The sequence below is a fragment of the Spinacia oleracea genome, chromosome 6 (genome assembly GCF_020520425.1).
Source record: "Spinacia oleracea cultivar Varoflay chromosome 6, BTI_SOV_V1, whole genome shotgun sequence".
Classification (NCBI taxonomy): Eukaryota; Viridiplantae; Streptophyta; class Magnoliopsida; order Caryophyllales; family Amaranthaceae; genus Spinacia; species Spinacia oleracea.
This window is the reverse complement of record NC_079492.1, coordinates 148,377,184-148,397,949: the sequence shown is the minus strand read 5'-3', so window position 1 is coordinate 148,397,949 and position 20,766 is coordinate 148,377,184. Positions and strand designations below refer to the sequence as shown.

Below are 20,766 nucleotides of genomic sequence, written 5' to 3'. Positions count from 1 at the left end.
AAATAAAATCAGAAAAAATAAATGAAAATTAGATGAATAAACCGCACGTTAATAACATTGACATTGTTTGTAATAAAGATTACTCTTGAGTGCACAATCGAGTAAATATTATAAGTACTTTGTATACTTTTTAGTGTATATTGTACAAGTACTACGTACTACCTCCGTTTCTGAAATTTCTTTACGATTTGAAAAATTAAGTAACAAATAGTCGATCGATTGCAGATTAAATGAGGTTTATTGCTTAATGTATTAGATTTTTTTTAGGGGGGGGGGGGGGTCGTGAACTTGTGATGCATGATCTTGAAAATGGGTGTACTGGTGGAAACGAAAGATGATAGAATGAGTTATACAGTTGTTTTGAAACATCTCCATCTATCAAATCCAGATCTAATAAAAAGGATTGAATTAGTTTGGATGTAATTCTGTTCATGACGTATTTGGTTGATACAACGTAACTTTTTTTAGTTGATCAAGTCATTTTCTTGTCTCTTGTCTATTCTTAGCTTTAATATCAATTTTAATCAAAATCAACAATAGATGTATTCATTTTAATATGGATCAATTAGTACGGAGTAGTCTAATTTAATTTAAACACGCCAATGTCAATTTTAATTTAGATTGAAGTCAATTTACTTAATTTCGAGTATAATTCGAGTCATTCGAACAAGGTTATTTTGGTAAATGAAGTCATTTTATGTGAATAAAGCATCTATCTATCTATTGACTAAATGGTGTGTGTACTTTTCATGTACACATCAACTTAATTTGAAAGGAAACAAGGTTTTTGGCATGTCTGGATGACTGGATTTCACTCTATGTGATCAATATGGTTTCTTACATTCTTCCTACTACTGTTCATGAATCTCATCCATTAAAATTAAACAAACACACCCTATTGAAGAACCAAGTACATAAGTGTTGTCACTCGTCAACCAATTTCATTTAAATAAATCAAAATGATTTTATTTTGATCCATGTATATAGAAACTACGACTGATATGATCATTATGAACTCAAACAATATTATCTCGAAACTAAATGTCATGGCATGACAAAAACTACTGCCTCAAAGTTGAATTTGTTCCGCTAGACACATGTGAGCTTATAGCAACTGACCTTGCACGGATAGGCGACTTTATCCCTTCAGTGTGCAACGAAGAACCAGGTTGAGAACACTTTTAATCCATGCCAAGAACAATGGTGAATTTCGGTTTCATTTTAGAGATGGAAAGACAAGTTGTCAAAGATATCAAACTATTCGTTACACAAATCAACAACTGATTAGCCCGATCCGGTTCGCATGTACGTGTACAGTTGCTTATAGTGCTTGAAGATCGAGTAACATATACTACGTATGAGATTTGTAGAAACCCAATGTTACCCACATGCATGTCAGTGGTCCGATCCTGCATTGGAGAAAGAAGTGAAATTCTAACTTATTAGCTTGAGAAATCACTCCACTATTGACAATTGGTTTTAGTGTGACTTTAATTAAGAATATAAGTGGACCGAACTCTTCTCCTCTTTATAGCGTAGTCAACTCATATATATCGCCTGAACTTTGACAAGAGTAAAAGAGGTGCATTAATTTTAATTATCAACATAAGACAAAAGAGTTTTCCTTCTTTTGAAGTACGCAAATTTGGCAAATACAACCTAATAAAGTTCTCTATTTGCCAATTACAACCTCAGATTTCTAATTTTTCCAATTACAACCTTAAACTTGTACATCTATTTTAAATTACAACCCGAAACCATTTTCTGGCAAAAATCACCGGTAGATGATGTCACAACGTTATTAAAAAAAAAATATGAAGTACATAATATCTGTAAAAAAAATTATTTTTTCGATTTTTTTTTTGTTTTGTTTTAATTCTTATTTATCTACTCCCTCCGTCCCTTAATACTCGAACCTTTTCGACTTGACACGCTTGCCAATGCAAAACTTTGACCACCAATATCTTTAACTACATATTATAAAAACATATAAAATATTAATATTTTGAAAATATATATTAAGATGAAGCCATCAATATATTATACAAGAACATTTATTTTCATATACTAGAAATAAAATTAGGTCAAAGTGAATTATGTGAATAGTGCAAAAAGTCAAAACGGTGCGAGTATTAAGGGACAGAGGGAGTATTTATTTATTTTTACAGAAAATATGTAATTATTTTTTAAAAAAATATTATGACATCATCTTCCGGTGATTTTTGCTGGAAAATAATTTCGGGTTGTAATTTACAATTGATGTATAAGTTTAAAGTTGTAATTGGCAAAAAGAAATTTGAGGTTGTAATTGGCAAATAGAGAAGTTTATTAGATTGTATTTGACAAATTTTCCTTTGAAATATCATAACATTGGAAGAGACAACTCCTAACAATCAAATCACCCAAAGATGGATCCCTATTTCTTAGGTCGTCGTAGAAAATAATACGAAGCATTGCACTAAGAATGTTACACAAGCATTGCTTAAAACATAAGTCTTCCGGGAAGCAACCAACAAGCCTATAGAATGAAGCTTTATCATATTGAGTTTATTAATCACACACTAATTAGTCACAGGTGATAGATAAGTGCATGATAATTAATCCTAACTAATTACAAGATAGCGACAGTCAATTGTTGCGGCTGGACGGACTCTTATACGTACCTAATAGCGCATAAACTGTTACGTTGGTCCTGTTGTTAAATATTTCATCCGTTCCATAATGATATTTCGGTTTCTATTTTTTTTTTACGTAAGTCAATTTACATTTTATATAAGTTTTATCTCTTATTTTTTTCTCTCTCCGTCTCTTTTTGTTTTTACGTTTGATCTTTTACACGTTTATTAGCGATTAATGTGTATTGAGATTCCTCTATTTTTTTTTTTTCAGCGCGTCTCCTGTGAGACCAGTCACACCATCAACTTGATGGTGTGACGATCGCGAAACAAATAGCGTACCTCCCCTAAAACTATATAAAAAAAAGTACCTAAATTAAAAAGTACCTCCTCTAAAATTATAATAAAAATAAAAAAGTAACATACCTAAACTAAAAAGTACCTCCTCTAAAATTATACTTCCTCCGTCTTTTAATACTCGCAACGTTTGGACTTTTGCCACTATTCATAAAATCTACTTTGACTATTCGTAGTGTTTTTTATATAAGATAAAACATAGTCATGTGTGATCTTGTTAGATTCGTCTCAATGTGTATTTTCAAAATATCAACTTTTTATAATTTTTGCATTAAGAGAATTTAAGATATAAATGATCAAAGTTGTGCATCGGCATGCGTGAAACTAACAAACGTTGCGAGTATTAAAAGACGGAGGAAGTATAAAAAAAAAGTAACACACCTAAACTAAAAAGTACCTCCTCTAAAACTATTTCGTATAAAAAAAAAAGTAACATGTCTAAACTATAGAAGTAACATACCTAAACTAAAAAAGTACCTCATCTAAAATTATAAAAAAAAGTAACATGTCTAAACTATAGAAGTAACATACCTAAACTAAAAAAAATACCTCCTCTAAAATTATTAAAAAAAAAAGTAACATGTCTAAACTCTAGAAGTAACATACCTAAACTAAGAAGGTATCTCCCCTAAAACTACTTCGTATAAAAAAAGTAACATGTATAAACTATAGAAGTAACATACCTAAACTAAAAAAAGTACCTCCTCTAAAATTATATAAAAAAAAGTAACATGTCTAAACTATAGAAGTAACATACCTAAATTCGCAAGTGTGAACTGGTCTCACCATCAGTTGATGGTGAGGACAGTCTCATATAAGAATTTGGGTTTTTATTTAAACAAGGAAAATTACGTTTATTTATAGTGTTTTCACTTTTATCAAAATTCTGATATTGCGAAAATGAGAAAAATTTAATGTCCCAATAGAAAAGTGCGAGAGATTAAATGACCCAATGAATTTAATTGGTTAAAATAATCATTGGACACAAATTTTGATAGAATATTAAAACATTTATTTGATAATATAAAAGGAAATGTAAAAAACATTTTGAAACACCCAAAAAGCAAAACGTAAAGAACAAAAAGAGACGGAGGGAGTATCAGTTTTATATCTTATTATACAATAGTAAAAATTTGTAAAATTTTGATATTTAAAAGTATTCATTAATACGAATCAAACAAGACCCCACATAAATATAGATACTATTACAAAACTACTTTTATCAAGACTTTAGCAAACAAGCTAGGCTTAAAAGCAGCTTTGGAAGTTAGGTTATTGTTTAAATGAGTGTGTCACCATATAATAAGAATCGATCTGGTTATATATAATTCTTATAAAAAATTCATACTTATGATACTAATTTAACTTTGATAATTTAGGTATATCTATTTGCTTTTTATATATTTATTAGGAAGATGAACCATCTTACTGAACCAAACCATATCTCTGGTGAGTAGAAGGGAATCCCCACTCCCAAGCCTAACACAGTTAATGGAGCTCAAAATTGTGACCTCCAAGTCATAAAATGAGTTTTCTACCAAAGAAGCTTGGTTCAAGTACATCTATATACACACACATATATAAGCACATACACTAATTGATTTATACATATAGAGAGTCAAAGTTGGACTAATGGTTGGAGTCTCTCCTTCCACACTGCATAAGAGTACATTCGATTTCACCATTTGTAATAGGTGGTTTGGTCTGAATGTTTTATGCAAGTAATTTTTACTTTTTTCGATCTGATCCAATCATCTGATTTTTCTGATATTGCCTGAATATTTCTTATCTGATCCAAGTTTAATTAAAAATAAGTACTCCTTCTGTCCCGGAATACACACACCGGTTCGAGTCGACACGCTTGCCAATGCACAAATTTGACTACCAATATCTTTAACTACATATTATAAAAACTAATGAAATATTAATATTTTGAAAATATATGTTAAGATGAAGCCAACAATATATTATATGCTAACTTTTGTTTTCATACACTAGAAATAAAATAGGGTCAAAGTGAATTATGTGAATAGTGCAAAAAGTCAAACCGGTACGTGTATTCCGAGACGGAAGGAGTAATACGGAGTAGTAGTAAGTAATAAGAATAAGGTGAAAAGAACATGACCTTGATTATGTACCAAAAAAAGAATACATATATGTGTGACTAGATTGATGTATATACTAGATCAAGAAAGTATAATTTATAGTAAGAGGATGGAAATCGACACCGCAAATGAAGATCTTTTGTAGTAGCATATTCGATTATACTTGTGTACTTGTATGTACAAGATGATATCTACTGTATGATATAAGCAATGACAATTAGTGATTTCATCTTTTTGAGTACTTAGGATTTTGTTAATGTCATTCTAAAACACTTTAACTTTGCATTATTATTAATTTAATTAATACGTACAAAGATTAGGATTCCACTAATTAAGCACTCCAATGATGATTACGGAAATAGTAATTGCCCCTGTTGAAATAGTAAAGCTACTTATATATTACCCATTCGTGAACCTTAAACCCCGCCAATTATTTATTTTATGTGTAATTTAACCAAACTATGTAACCCAAATGAGCAAATATTTAATTAACCTGTATTACGAACATGATTATCATTATCTTTGCTTTTCTTAAATGCACTTTACTTGAGATACATTCTGATAATAAGCAAAGGTGTATAAATTACCAAACTTCAAATCTCTTCAAAGATTGGGTAGGGAGCAATATGGTGCACTGTGGTTAAAGGTAGATATTTATAATCAAATCATATATTTTTATGATAATAAAAAGTTTGGCTAAAGCTTTTGGAATAACATAAATTGTTGGATATCTTTTGTTTAAATTATGTATTCCGTACAAATTTTATATATTTAGTTTATTGAAATTACATACTACGTACATTGATATTAAAATTATTATATTGTGGAGGTAAAAAAATTCAGCTTTGACTACAAGAATTTATATATTTAACGACAACCTAATTACGACGGGTTAAAAATTCCGTTGTAAAAGGCTTTTGCGACGGGGCTTACAACCAAATAAAGACGGGAACGACCGTCGCAAATGTCTTTTACGACGGATTAACGATGGAATTTTTCATTAACGACGACCCCTTTTATGACGGATTCGCGACAAAAAATCCCGTCATTAATCAACGATTATTGGCCTTTTTTGACAGGATTTTCCGTCGTTAATGCTACAATTTTTTGAAGTGTAATTTCAGAAAATTTAATTAGAACAACTGTTTAGGCTCTTTTCTGTTCGACTTATTTTGACTTATTCAGACAAAATAAATTCAGCAAAAGTAAGTTTTTTTTTCCAGACATTTCACACATAAATAAGCTTATTTAAGACAAAATAAATTTTATTTAGATAAAATAAGTTTAGATAATATAAGTTCAGTCAAAATAAGTCGAATAGAACGAAACCTTACTTATTTAATTATTTAAGTAACTCCTTTAAAATTAAAATAAAAGCTGGTTAGTCATTGCAAAACACTAGCTAAGAATTAAAACAAATAAAAAAACTTCCAATGAAACACCAATGCGGCTAACATGAAATCTTCGGCCAACCTTGTTGATCGAAGTGGGTCCCACTAAATCATCAATAATTCAGGCTATATGGAGTAAATGATTAACCTGGACTTTGATTATTTCGTGTTCTAAGCTAGTAACCTCCTTTTGTATGATCACATATTTGAAAATGAGAAATATATGTGATGATCACTATGATTGATAAGCACATCCTGTTATATATACGAGAAACCTTTAAATTAGCTGAAAGTCCTTTTGTTCGTATGATCGTTTTAAGTGATTTTTTTTTTAAAAAAAAAGTTATCAAATATAGAAAAATGTCAAATGTGACTAGTGATGCATTTTAATTTTTAAAAGAAGCAGAATGAGCCGAGTAGTTATATATATATGAAAAATAATTTTTATATCTTAAATTAGGTTTAATGATCTGTCTTCAATATCCTTATTAGTCCTTTTAAATAATCTCCTTGTACATAACTAATTAAACAGTTGACCTTTATTTTTCACAGGGCCGTCTCTGGCAATTTGGTGGCCCTGTGCTAAATATAAATACTCACTACTACAAAAATGGGCAAAGAGACCCGTCCAAAATGGCCTAAGAGACCCCATTTAAGGGGGTCTCTAGATGGGGGGGTCTCTTTATAAAAGAGACCCCTCATCTAGAGGGGGTCTGTTTGTTAAAAACAAGAGACCCGTTATTTAAGAAAAGGGGTCTCTGTTTGTAAAAAAATTCAGACCCAATATTTAACATAAGGGGTCTCTTTGAATATTTTAATATTATTTTATCCAACAAACTCAGACCCCATATGTAACATAAGAGGTCTCTTTGAGTTTTTTAATATTTCTATAATTAACAAACTCAGACCCCATATGTTAGATATGGGGTCTCTTTGAATATTTTACTAGTTTTTATTAATATTTTCGAGAGAGCCCTTTTTATACCTAACGGGTCTCTTTTCATAAATTTTTATTACAAAAAAAATTAGCATAAATAATTTTCGGCCTAAAAATCAGCATTTAACCAATTTGGTAATTCCAAATAATTCGTAAAATTACAAAAAAAAATTCACATTTACATCAATTGTAATCTCCAAAAATATAAAATAAAATAAAATAAAGCTCAAAAGTGTACATAATTGTGACAAGATTAAAAAATTGAGAATAATAATTATTAGCAATGCGGGCAAAATCATATGTTGGCCTCCAACTCTGTTTGGGTGGTTTCTGAATCTGAACTTCCCAATGCGGGCAAAAGCATATGTTCGCCTCCAACTATGTTCCCCATGTGATTCAACATGACATCCTAATAACAAATACAAAGCCAGATAAACACCAAACATGTAAAATATGAACTACAAATCCCCAATAAACTAAATAGTAATTACATTTCTGAGGTAGAATGTAGAAATTGTTTAAACTCAAAGTTAGGAATCTGAAAAGTGATCAATGAAGAATGAGATGTCAAAGCAATAAAGTCTACTTACATAAGCCACTTTCTCCTTGGAGCTATCTGCAAAGATCCTCTTAATTGCTGAAACCAACCTCCTTTTTTCCCATTTTGCTAGCATATATATTACTGTAATTTACATGCTGCACCACCAAAGGAAATGAATCTCAGTCCCAAACGAATGTACATTTGGATGTAGAATATACAGAGATAAATGATACCCAGATACCTCAAATTAGGCCACAAGTCTTACATCACTCAACGAGAATTATGAAGTCCATCCCTCTTCGATCCATCCACAAGAATGCAATTTTTTGTTATGTCCAAAATTCATATGTTGACGAGGTTCCTACAGAATGGACCAACATGTGTGAAGTAATTGTGAGAGCTATTAAGTACAATATACATTTTAATTGAATTTCCCATATGAATTTTTTTAAGATTAACAAAACCAACTCAAGAATTATGAATTTCATCAGGTATTAACCCCACATAAATCAAACCCAAAACGCCTTCATCCACTAATTAACCATTTAAAAAATATTCAACTTCTCAACAAACTGACATTAGTATACTTTCTGGGATTTATTGATTTATATACTACACACATTAATAGATAGATACATAACCAAATTGTCTACCACAATTCACAAATCATCTGGTGTTCACTGATAAAAAGACGTCAAGGTAGCTGTTCACAATAATGAAATGAACAATCTCTAATTTTACTACCGCAACATCGTCAACAATCAAAAGCCACACTAATCCAGATCCAACGATCTACAAAAACAGATCTAAAAATACAATATGCAAATCAACAAAACCCTAAAAATACACCCTTCTTAATCAAAATAAAATCAAATCATAAAACATTGACCATCATAAAAAATAGTAAAAATAATGAAATCTTACAGTAATAGAAGATCCAATGTTTAAAATGGTTGACCACGAACAATACCGTCGGTACCATCCATAGAAAAAATCACAACCATATTCTCCCCAAAATGTGGCGCAACCTCAAGAACACATTGAATCGGGATCGATCAATAGATCGAACCATCATCGAATTAAACATCGACAAGATGATGACAACACCGATGTTCAAGACGACGACAACGCCGATCAACTCCTTTCTAACCGACCATTTTTCGGTGAATTAATCGATGATTTATGGAGTCCAGCCACTCCGAACTTTGGGGAAGTCTGAGCTACCGGAGCGTAGTGATAAAGGATGAAAGAGTGTGAGTTTGGAAGTTTGGAGGCTGGGAGGCTGGCGAGTTTGAAAGAACAAAAGGCAATGAATTTTATTTATTTTTGTAATTTAGGAGGAAGAAAGAGACCCGTGTTCTTAGCTATTAGGTCTTCGTCCCAATTTTTTTTTTTCAACCGCAATACTAGTGGACCCGATGACAAGTAGAGACCTGTTAGCTTATTTAGGGGGTCTTTTCTCTTTTAGACTTGGTACGATTTGTGGGTCCCGTACACATTAGAGACCCGTTATCACTAATATAAGATCTCCTATATTAAAGAGACCCGTTATGTTATTCAACGAGTCTTTTGTTGAGGGTCTCTTTGCCTATTTTTGTAGTAGTGACTGCCCCCTATAAATTTTTACGGGCAATTATTTAATGTAAAATACATAACTATTATATTATTATTTTTTTGTTTATACAAATTCTAGAATAAATTAATAATATATTTACATTTTATGAGGGTTAGTTTGAGAAAAGAATAAAAATATTTAACAAAAGAGTGATTTTTTAGTAAGGAAAGCTAGAATAAAGTGAAAAAAAAAAAGGAAGAATGTTGGTTGGGTCTCAAACTCAAGTCCCAGGTTTTATCAAGCAACAAGCTTCCTATATATAAACCTAGATATGTTCTTTCCACCTTATTCTTATTACTTAATTATCAAATTAGAACGAAAAAATTATACCAGATCGATCAGACCAAGCAAGACCTATCGACCACACCATACAAGACCTAAAAAAAGCAAAAAACCTTCAAATTAAATTAAAAACTAGAAAAATCAGACCATATCAGATAAAATGAACACACATTTATGCACAAGTAAATTTAAAAAATCAATATAAAGTGGGATTGTCGTCTTTCTATATGTATAATTATAAGTAACACATTCATAAAAAAACATTAGCGATCCATCTAATTGTTTCTATATACACTAATGGTTTGATCACGCCCTCCGATCCAACGGCTCAAAGTCACACACTCACACACGACACTCCTAAATCAATATTTTATTCTATTCAATTAATTAACTTTTAAACAAATGCTTCGTATTTATATAATTTAATTAAGAATTATTTATATTAATTAGGTTAATGGAACTTATGGAAGGTGATGGGTATTTGTGCAAATAGGTCAAAAGTTATTATCACATCTATTACGATAAATTGAGATCATGTCATTTATTAGTCTTTTTTTTTGTCCGTTTATTAAAAGTTTTAATAAATGTACTAAATGTTACTGTACTAAATGATTTAGGATATCAGCAATTCAAACCCTAGGATTTTTTTCCATAAGATTTTTTAGGTACTTCAGCTTCAGCGATAGCTTAAGCTTACCATTAATTAACTAATCAAAAATGTTTTTGTTTTACGGAGTCGTGTTTATTTAGAATAAATTTATTTTGAGCTTTCAATAGAATTTCGTAACAGTTCGTGTTGACTGTTGAATACCAAAAAAAAAGAAAAAATCAAGTATATTCCGTATAAAACTTAAGTGCACACTACAAAATAATCATTTTATAGAGACGAGGAATTCCGTTTCTATATAATCCAAATCCGTCTCAAAATGATGTTTAGAGACGGATTTGAGACGAAAATAGGGCGTCACTATGGAGGGCGTCTCAAAAAAATTTGAGACGGAATTCTTGCAAATCCATTACAAATTTGAGACGGAAATTTTGAAACTCCATACAAAATTCCATCTCAATTTTAATTTAGAGACGGAAATTTAGTAACCCGTCTCAAGTTTGAGATGTTTATTGTATCCGTCTCAAAATCCATCTCTAATTGATGCATAATTTTGTAGTGAGAATCATGTACACAAAAAATCTCAAGACTACTGTATAATTGAAGGTCACCTACATGATTAATTCCCACTTTTAGGATGAAAATCTCTTATTTATCCGATCACTTTCTGATTCTCTTCTCCTATCAAAGCAGATGAGTCTGGTCTAACCGTCCAGTAAAATCTGTACCGAAATCTGGAGGATCGTGACACGTAAGGGCTCCAATTGTCGTATAACCTTATCAATTGAAAACAAAAAATCACACGGAGTACTATTTTTTGCAACTTCAATTAAGCCTTCAAAGGTTACGGGTTACCACTTAAATTAGAGCTAAAATATGTTATTCCACCTCAACCAACATTAATCCCCCTATTAAAGGGGTACATATCTAGCTATTAAAAGATCGATAACTTTTGTGTAAGACCGTCTTACCAAAAAGACCACTTTGATTGCTTAACTAATTTGTTCAATTGCTTAACTAATTCGTTTTAATGCTTTACTAATTAGTTTCATTGTTTAACTAATTGGTTTCAGTGCTTAACTAATTAGTTTCAGTGCTTAACTAATTGATTTCATTGCTCAACTTATATGGATTCCAAGGTGGTCTTTTGTGTAAGACCGTCTTATATAAAACTTTGTATTAAACGATCAAGCACAACTATAAATAAAATATGGTTTCATTTGTTAGTTATGACATAACATATTATAACATTCAAAAGTCTTATATGTGACCGGCCATCAACTTGATCGATGGTGTGACATGTTCACACTTATATATAAGTCAACGGAATCTAAAAGTAACACCAACATAGAAAGTCAAGTAATATTAGTCTATACAAACAACCTCTAACATTAAATTGAAGAACCTTCAATAAAACAAGAAAAGTAACCGCATATATATAATGTATAAGTAACAGCATATAAAGTCAAGTAACACCAGTATAGACAAGGAACCTATAACACGAAATTCAAGAAACTGCAATAAAATAACAGATAATACAATGTATAAGTAACACTAACATATAAAGTCAAGTAACACCAAAACAAGAAAAAGTAACAACAAATACAATGTATAAGTAACACCAACATAGAAAGTCAAGTAATACCATGCAACATAGAAAGGCAAGTAACACCAGTAAATAACCTTCTGCATAGTAGTTGCGAGCGAGAAAGTAACACGCGTGCGTAACACCATGAAGTTGATGGTATGGCTGCTCACACATGAGACTCACTGTTATAACATATATGGGCGTGATTATTACAATAATCTATATTTCCTTTGCTTTTATGTAAAAACTCACTTTATTTTGACAAAAAAAAATAGAGAAGACTGAAATAAAAAGTACTCCGTCTAAAGATAACAATATCCCTAATTTATACTCCCTCCGTCCCAAAATTATAGTTCTGTTTTCTAAATCGGGCGTCTCAAAATTATACTCCTATTTCTAATTTTGGCTATTAAGGTCCTCACTTTTCCATGTACTATATTAATAAAAAATGCATTGAAAACACAACACATGTACTATATTCCATTTTCCCATGTACTATATTCTTTTTCCCATGTACTATATTCTTTTTCCCATGTACTTTATTCCACTTTTCCATGCAACTCAATCATCATTTGTACTTTATTCCACTTTTTTCATGTACTATATTCAATTTTTCTTAAAATCCGTGTTTTTTGTCAAACGAGACTATAATTTTGGGACGGAGGGAGTACCTACCAAAGGGGTGAGAGAGGAGTAACAAGAGGTGAGTAAGGGTAGAACTGAAATTGCATTTTACAAAACATTCCAAAATTAAAATAGAAACATGTAAACTAAAAGAACATCTAAAAAAATAGATATCAACTAAAAACCGGAAGAATTAAGTAGATTAGTTTAAAGTGACCAATATAAAGACAGCTTATGGATATAATGGTGTGAACTGTGAAGGCCTTTGGTTGTTTGTGGAGTTAATTAGGCCAATTGAACAAGACAATAAAATCTGATTCTCCAATTGCCATCTGTAATTCTAGCTACCTAAAAAAAAATATCTTTTCCCTCATAATCATTCCACATTATTTCTACCAACATTTTGATTTGACGTTATAAGGTTTTTTTTTTTTTTTTAACATAGATTAGACATAACATTAGTGTATGAGTATTACTTTTTAGTTTTATTGTGGATAGTTTGATCTACATTTATAGAGTGCTATAATTAACGTTAAATTAATAACATTAATTTTTTTTTTTAGCTATATTCAATTATTCAACATCGAAATTGGTATGAATAATGTATTAAATAGTTTGTGGCCCGGGCGTTGCTCCGGGTTTTATTTTTAGTGGGATTTACTTACTTTAAATATGTGTCTGTGTGGTGCTATTATCTAATTTCCATTCAAGATCAGTGGCCGATCAACAAACTTCCTTCCCATATCCTAAAATCAAAACAAAGTCGAGTTCTCTTCTTCATGATTAGTTGATTATTATACTCTTGTCAATGTTTCCCTCTTCACGCACTCATAATCACACTCCATTACCCTAATTTTTTATTTTTTAAGCTTAAGTTGAGAAGAGAAGAATTGTACATTTATAAGTTAAGTAATTAATTCCCTTTTGTTTGTTTTTTTCCTTTAACTCATTATTATTCGTTTTAAAAAGGTTGTATGTATTATTTGAATAGAAAGATATAACATCATTGTGGCTAGCTAAGATGGTAAGAATGGTAACTTTTAATTCAAGAGATCTAGTGTTCAATCCTTGCTACATGCTTTTTGGTTGGCAACTACATGTCATGATACTTAGTAGTGGTGATGTGGCGTAATAAGGAGGGATCTACGTGGCACATATACATTCTTATAAACGCCTTTTAATATATTAGTATAGATAGTTAATGTACTTGAAAAATCAAATTGGAATAGTGGAATTTCATTATGTAAATTTTGATAAAATTAAATTAAAATGGTCCCGCACCAAAATATGATTTATGCACTCAGGTGCACAACGCTCACTGTGCATCCTGTTTTTAAATGAACATATAATTCAAATACAAAGAACATATTGTTCATACCCAAAGAACATATAGCCAATGAACATATAGTTCAAATCCATAGAACATATAGTTTAAATATTTCACTAGTACGTGTACATTGAAATCATTCTCAATATTCATTAGATTTTCAATAAATGTTCAACTGTGTGCACAATAAGCACTGTACACCCGGGTGTATAATCCAAATTGCGGTCCCGCACAATCTTAACAAGACCGAGAAGCAACTCTTCATGGGTTATAAACTTGTTATTTTCTCCCCTATTCAATGAAGGTGTTTCAAATATTTACGTTCCATTATCTACAAGCACAATTTTGTAGTGAATGTCAACTGATTAACTTACTTGGTTAAAGTTTTAAAATGATAATCAAAACCAGGTATCGATCAAATCTTGTCTAAAATCAACGTACTTGGTAGCTTACCCATGTACTCAAAAGTCTCACAAGGGTAGATTAGTAGCTTGAACGAACAATAAGCTAAGTTAATTTATGTGATAACCTTTACTTAATTTAATTACCACATTTGATATTAGTTGCACTTAGATGATAAAACAATACGTCGTCAACCTTCTACACTATTATGGTACGAATGAGATAAATATGTATATGCATTGTTATCACTTTGCATTACCATTAGTTTGTAAATTAATTGATTTTGTATCGTCAAAAAGTTCTAAAAAGATCAAAGGAAGATTCTCCCAAATAAATATATTACGACATACGAAAATAAAATAAAGTTGAATACATACTTAAAATTTCCTGATCACATCATTATTCTTTTAAATGGAGTCTGTCTTTCTCTCTTTTAAATGGTCCACTTAGCTTGGATTTTGTTCATTTCTATCTTTGTTTCCTTTTCAATTCCCTTGATAAATTATTAATGGATTTTTATCATAAGATTGCGTAAATTATAAGTAACTGTAATATTGTATTCATGCCATGTATACTAAGGTTATGTTGTGTTTATCTTCTTTGTATAATTTCATTAAAAAAAAAATTAAAAAATCAGATAAGGTAAATTATGAAAATATGTGTTTCTAATTCAATTTGCATCTAAAATAAGAAAGTCTACAAAAATTCAATTAGGTTTCAAATAAGGAAAAAATCGGTGGTTACTAAATAATAATCCAATTTAATCAAGATTTAACAATAATTATTGTTGTATAATCTGTTAAAACAACAAGTATATTGCGTTGATATATATTTGAAAGCAATACATACTCCGTATGGGCGTATAGCTTATTACTTGAAAATAAGTTGGTCAAAAGAACTACTCTGCATATATATATCATTAGGAATTTCTTATAAAAAATATCCTAATTACGTAATAAAAAATACGGGATAAATTTTTTTAGAAAATGCAAGACAAATGATATTTAGGCTATGTTCTTTTCACTTAAAAAAAAGAGTAAAAAATCCGTTCTTTAAAACTTGTTTTAGTAAAAATACAAGTTAAGTTCAATAAAACCACAATTTTGATCTAGTAAATATCAAGTGAAAAGAACACCACAGACGTTACCCTTATTATTATTATTATTTTTAATAAATGTAATCAACAAATATAGACCAAGTAATAAGGTCCAATCACATGAAAGATATGAGGATGTTCTTATAATATACTTAAACAAATGTGGTAATACTTCCATTAATTTACTCAATGAAAAAAGGTTCTACCTCTAACAAGTAGCTAATTAACTTGTCTATTAATGGGGAAGTAGAAAGCAAAATAATTAGGGAAAAGTGAGACAATTTTAATTACCAATAACCTCTCAAACTTGCCAAAGGTTTAAATTATATGTATGATCATGACTCTGAAACGCAATTGTTCTTATCAAGTAATTAAAAGTTTGAAATTGAAAAGCTAATTAAAAAAAAGGCAGCCTACCTAGCTAGTTGTTAATTGTAATCAAAAGGTAATGATTCTACTAATTTGGTGTGTTTTTGTATACAAGTTGTCTAATCAAAGACCTTCCAAGAATGTGTCAAATAGTTCTTACCCATTTACATTTTTATTATTAGGTCATATGTCTACATCTCTAAATTACTCAGATTCCACTTATATAATTAATATTTTAAAAGTTAATTAATATTTGTTGGTTAAATTTTAACCATACTATTTATCATTTTATCTGGACTGGACCCAGTTGAAAAAAATGCCAGGTGCATTCCCCAAATTTATTTAATTTGTCAATTTACAGTACACCTAAATTAATTAGCTTGTGGTCCTTGAAATTTTGTTGCACGATTGCTGGAAATGATTGGTTCTTTGCATTCTTGTTTGTCGACTTAAAGATGCAACCATCCTTTTTGGAATAGCCTTCAATTATAATTCGTATTATAACCCTTTTTCTTCTCCTTCTTCTAATATTTCATGAGACGATTAGTCTCAACTCATAAGTGGATTATTTAATTTTTCTCAAAAACTTCATGTTTATATATCAGCTTAACAATTACTATAACCTACTATGTACTACTACCTCTGTTTCGAAATAATCTTTATACTTTTCGTTTCAGTCTGTTTATAATGTTTTTTATAGTGTGTTTTTATACTATTTTAGACATCATTTACTATCTTGTTGCTACAACTGTCCACTCAATTCACTACAAGAATTTGTATCTTTAAGGACAACCTAATTACGACGGGTCAAAAATCCCGTCGCAAAAGCCTTTTACGACGGGGCTAACAACCAAACAAATACGAAAATAACCGTCGCAAATGTCTTTTACAACGGGTTAACGACGGGATTTTCTAATAACGACGACCCCCTTTTATGACAGGTTCGCGACAGGAAATCTCGTCGTTAATCAACGATTATTGGTCTTTCGCGACGGGATTTCCCGTCGTTAATAGTACAATTTCTTGTAGTGATTCTTCTTACTTTTTTTTTCTTCTTACATCCTCTCAACATTTTTACACACTATCTCTTACTTTTTCCATAATAACTAGCAATCTTTTTACAGTGTCATTCTTTTGTCTTAATATTTGTATAAATAATAACGGTAAAAATCATTGTGCACGGATATAGTAGCACATAAATCCGATCCGAACGGAAAGCTCCACTACAAGAAATGGTACTATTAACAACGGGAAATCCCGTCGCGAAAGGCCAATAATCGTTGATTAACGACGGGATTTCCTGTCGCGAACCCGTCATAAAAGGGGGCCGTCGTTAATAGAAATCCCGTCGTAAATTTATCGTAAACCCGTCGTAAAAGACATTTGCGACGGTTATTCCCGTCATTGTTTGGTTGTTAGCCCCGTCGCAAAAGGCTTTTGCGACGGGATTTTTGACCCGTCGTAATTAGGTTGTCGTTAAAGATACAAATTCTTGTAGTGCTCGAACCTTTTAGAAGTTTGTTAATAGACGAAATGAAAAAGGTTGAATTTCACATTAAGGTGGGTTGTGATTTATGAATGAGGATTTTGGCAGACACAAATCACATAATTTGATTCTATTTGTAGTTGGATTGATATTTGCATTTGAAATATACTTATATTAGAACCTTTTTGGTAAATCCAGGCACATAATCTGTATGTCACATAATTTATTCCTTGTGGTAAAGCATATGGGTTTATTTTGTCTTGTTTTCCCTTATTTTGTAGGTCACTTTTTATCTTGTTTGATGGCTACCCCAAGAAAAATACAATTCTTTTGTGAACCTTTCTGCCGTCGGCTATACACGTAACCAAATGGAAAACCATGCACATATTTAGCATTTGCATCCTCTATATCATGGCAAATCTTAAACTATTTAATTATAGGGTTAGATAGAAAAATTAAGCAATATACAGTATATATATAATCCCGAATTTTTACAGTTGAACTCATATTTTAGGAGGTCCATAACTAAAAATACACTATTAAATTTTTGGTTTGGGGGGCTAGGCCCACGCAGGCCATTTATCATAAGATCAAGTTAAGTTTGTGTAACACTAAACTATTTAAGTGTAAAGCCGAGTAGAAAAAAGATCAACGTAAAACACGATATCAATTTCTAGGTCGAGTCAAATTTAAGTCAATTGATTTCACATATTGCCCAAGTTTATGTCGAGTCACATTTGTCCGGTAGAGCTAGTAAAAAACTAAAAAAAATTCAAATCATCTAAATTTTAATCAAATGATTAGATTAACCTTAAAATTGATTTAGATTTACTCGATCAAGTTATTAAATTAAATCAAAATGTTTAGAAGAAGCTAGTAGCTTAAGTTGGAATAAGGACCACAGATGTTTGCTATACATCATTATCACATGGGGGTCAATCTTCTTAATTAAGTAATTAACCTATAATTAAGAATAATAAAAAATTAATGATGGTTGCTCATGTGGTCATAACATAGTGGATTATAAACTTGATACCCTAATTAAACTAGTTGATGATTTGCATGCTTATGATTATAATGATGGTGAATCAGCAAATCCAGGGCAAGATTCGATCTGTTTAAGAGGGTAATTTGGATATGATTAGCAAACGTTACTAAAATTAATTAAATAATTAATTAATAATTAAGAGAATAATTAATTAATTAATTAATTAAGGGATGGGTGGGCAACACTAGAGTTTGGATTTATTAGCATCATCAAGGTTTATCATGATATGAGCAAGCACTGCACATATGATTGTAATTAGGTAAAGTTATAAGTTGTTGCTTTTCTGGGTGACAACTGCTGATTTCTCACTCATCTAATTTGCTTATCTTTTTGCTTTGATTCTATTCTTTCTTTCTTCCTTCCTACCTAGCTAGTTCATTAGTCAATAGTCATCTATGTATGTATGTTTGACTTTTTGCCAACAGTAGAATTAAGATTATTGTCAAGTTGCAATTCATTAATCGTTCTTTGAGGGAAATGATAAATCCAAGGAATAAATCACTTCTTCCAAGGAAATCAACTTTGAAAAAATGTGAATTTCCTTGGATGAAGTAAAAATTTCCTTGGATTTATCACCTCCCGTTCTTTGATTCTTTCATTACCATCATTAGCTACCCTAATGAAGAACCGATATATAAAACGAACTACTACTATTCTTCTTGCAACTACTTGAATGTTGGACCAATTTATCAGGCACCGTCGCTTTGAGTCTTGCGAGGCTAACCCTGCAATACACATATTTCTTGTCTTTTTCGTTTTTCCGCTGGAGGAACTTGGGTGAAAATCCAAGAGATGATCCCACGATAACCTATGGAGCATAAAGGATAAAACCTATGGAGCATAAAGGAAAAAATTCGCTAATAATCTTCTTCTTTTTTTTTTCTTTTTTTTTTTAACATAGGATAAATTTGCATAAAATAAAAAAAGTTTACAAACTACAAACTAAAGTAGTAGGTCTTTATAGACCCCATTACAGACATTATAAAACGAACTACTACTATTCTTCTTGCAAGTACTTGAATGTTGGACCAATTTATCATGCATCGTCGCTTTGAGCCTTGCGAAGCTAACCCTGCAATACACATATTTCTGCAAGACCCATTCCAATGCTTCGAGCTCTACATGATTTTTACTGTACAACATAGGAATTAGATCGTACAACATCATTTTGATATTGTGGATTTGTTACAGAAAACAAAATAAAAAGGAGGTGAGATTTAATAAAAGCATTGGACAATATAATGACACAGATTAATCCCATGACGTTCTATATAAGCAAAAAACGCCGGCACAGTTAAATAAATAGCGACACTTGTTATTATTCATGCAATTTGCAAGCAACGTCTATTTCAGTGTGGGCAATATATAGGACAAAAGACGTGATATATGGTAAAAAGAAAACAAATTTAAACTGTTCTTATTATTGCAACTGACGTTATATTTTTAAAAGGACTATGGAGTATGGAATACTAGCTGTCTTTTATCATAACCCATTTTTATTGGTTTAGTTTGTCACACATTAGTTGTAGTCCTCATTCTTCATTGACAAGATTATTCATACATTTTTCAATTTTTTTTTTTTTTTTTTTTTTTTTTTTTTTTTTTGCAGTAAACCCTGGCCTCCTCAAGTCATCATCAATACAACAGTAATCATTTATCCTCTTTTAATATCGTAGGGTTTGTTTGTTTCAATTTAGTTAACTTTATCAAAAATAAATAAATACGTGTTCACAAAATATATTACAGAGTATGATATAGTAGGCTAGATACTACAGGTTATAAGTTTGGATAATATAAATTCAAAAGAAAAAACAGTTGAACCAAATAGACTAAATTAGGGTAGTTGAAACTTGAAATTAAGGGTGCAAATGAGCTGATATATTGGCGAACAAGCTCCATTAAAGCTCAGTCAAAACTCGTTTGATAAGTTAATAAACAAGATTAAATAAAAAAAATTAAGCTCAATAATGTCCTTGAACAACTCGTTTAAGTTCTTTTTAAGCGGGATTAAGTTCAAGTATGACTGGTTAAATCTCGTTCAAGCTCGATAAAATTTATGACATTTAAAAACTATTTTAGTTTCTTTCTATATCTTTTAAATGAGATCAAAAATTTAGTTACGTATAAAATGATGGCCAATATATGTTTTTATTTAAGAAAGATTTGAGATAACTTAATAAAATTATAAGGATTCATAAATATTTTGTTTTAAAGTTAATATAAAACTCGTTTATTTTACCAAGCTCGGAAAAATAAGGATCCAATAATATTTATCAAACTCAATTTGAACAAGTAAAACTCAGCTTGACTACTTGAAACCAAAAAGAAAGAAAAAAATTGAATAAATTTAAACCTTTTTGCAAGTAACTATGCAGG

The 20,766-nt window shown here is 30.7% G+C and overlaps 1 long non-coding RNA gene across 1 annotated transcript; it reads right to left on the bottom strand.

The window, feature by feature from the left end:
* Nucleotides 1-7,506: 7,506 nt before the first annotated feature.
* LOC110790936 (uncharacterized) lies at nucleotides 7,507-9,341 on the bottom strand. The gene is made up of 4 exons (XR_002533978.2): nucleotides 8,871-9,341; nucleotides 8,188-8,307; nucleotides 7,996-8,101; nucleotides 7,507-7,814 (listed from the first exon to the last, which is right to left on the bottom strand). It is a non-coding gene; the product is annotated as an uncharacterized lncRNA (long non-coding RNA).
* Between the last annotated feature and the right edge of the window lie 11,425 nt (nucleotides 9,342-20,766).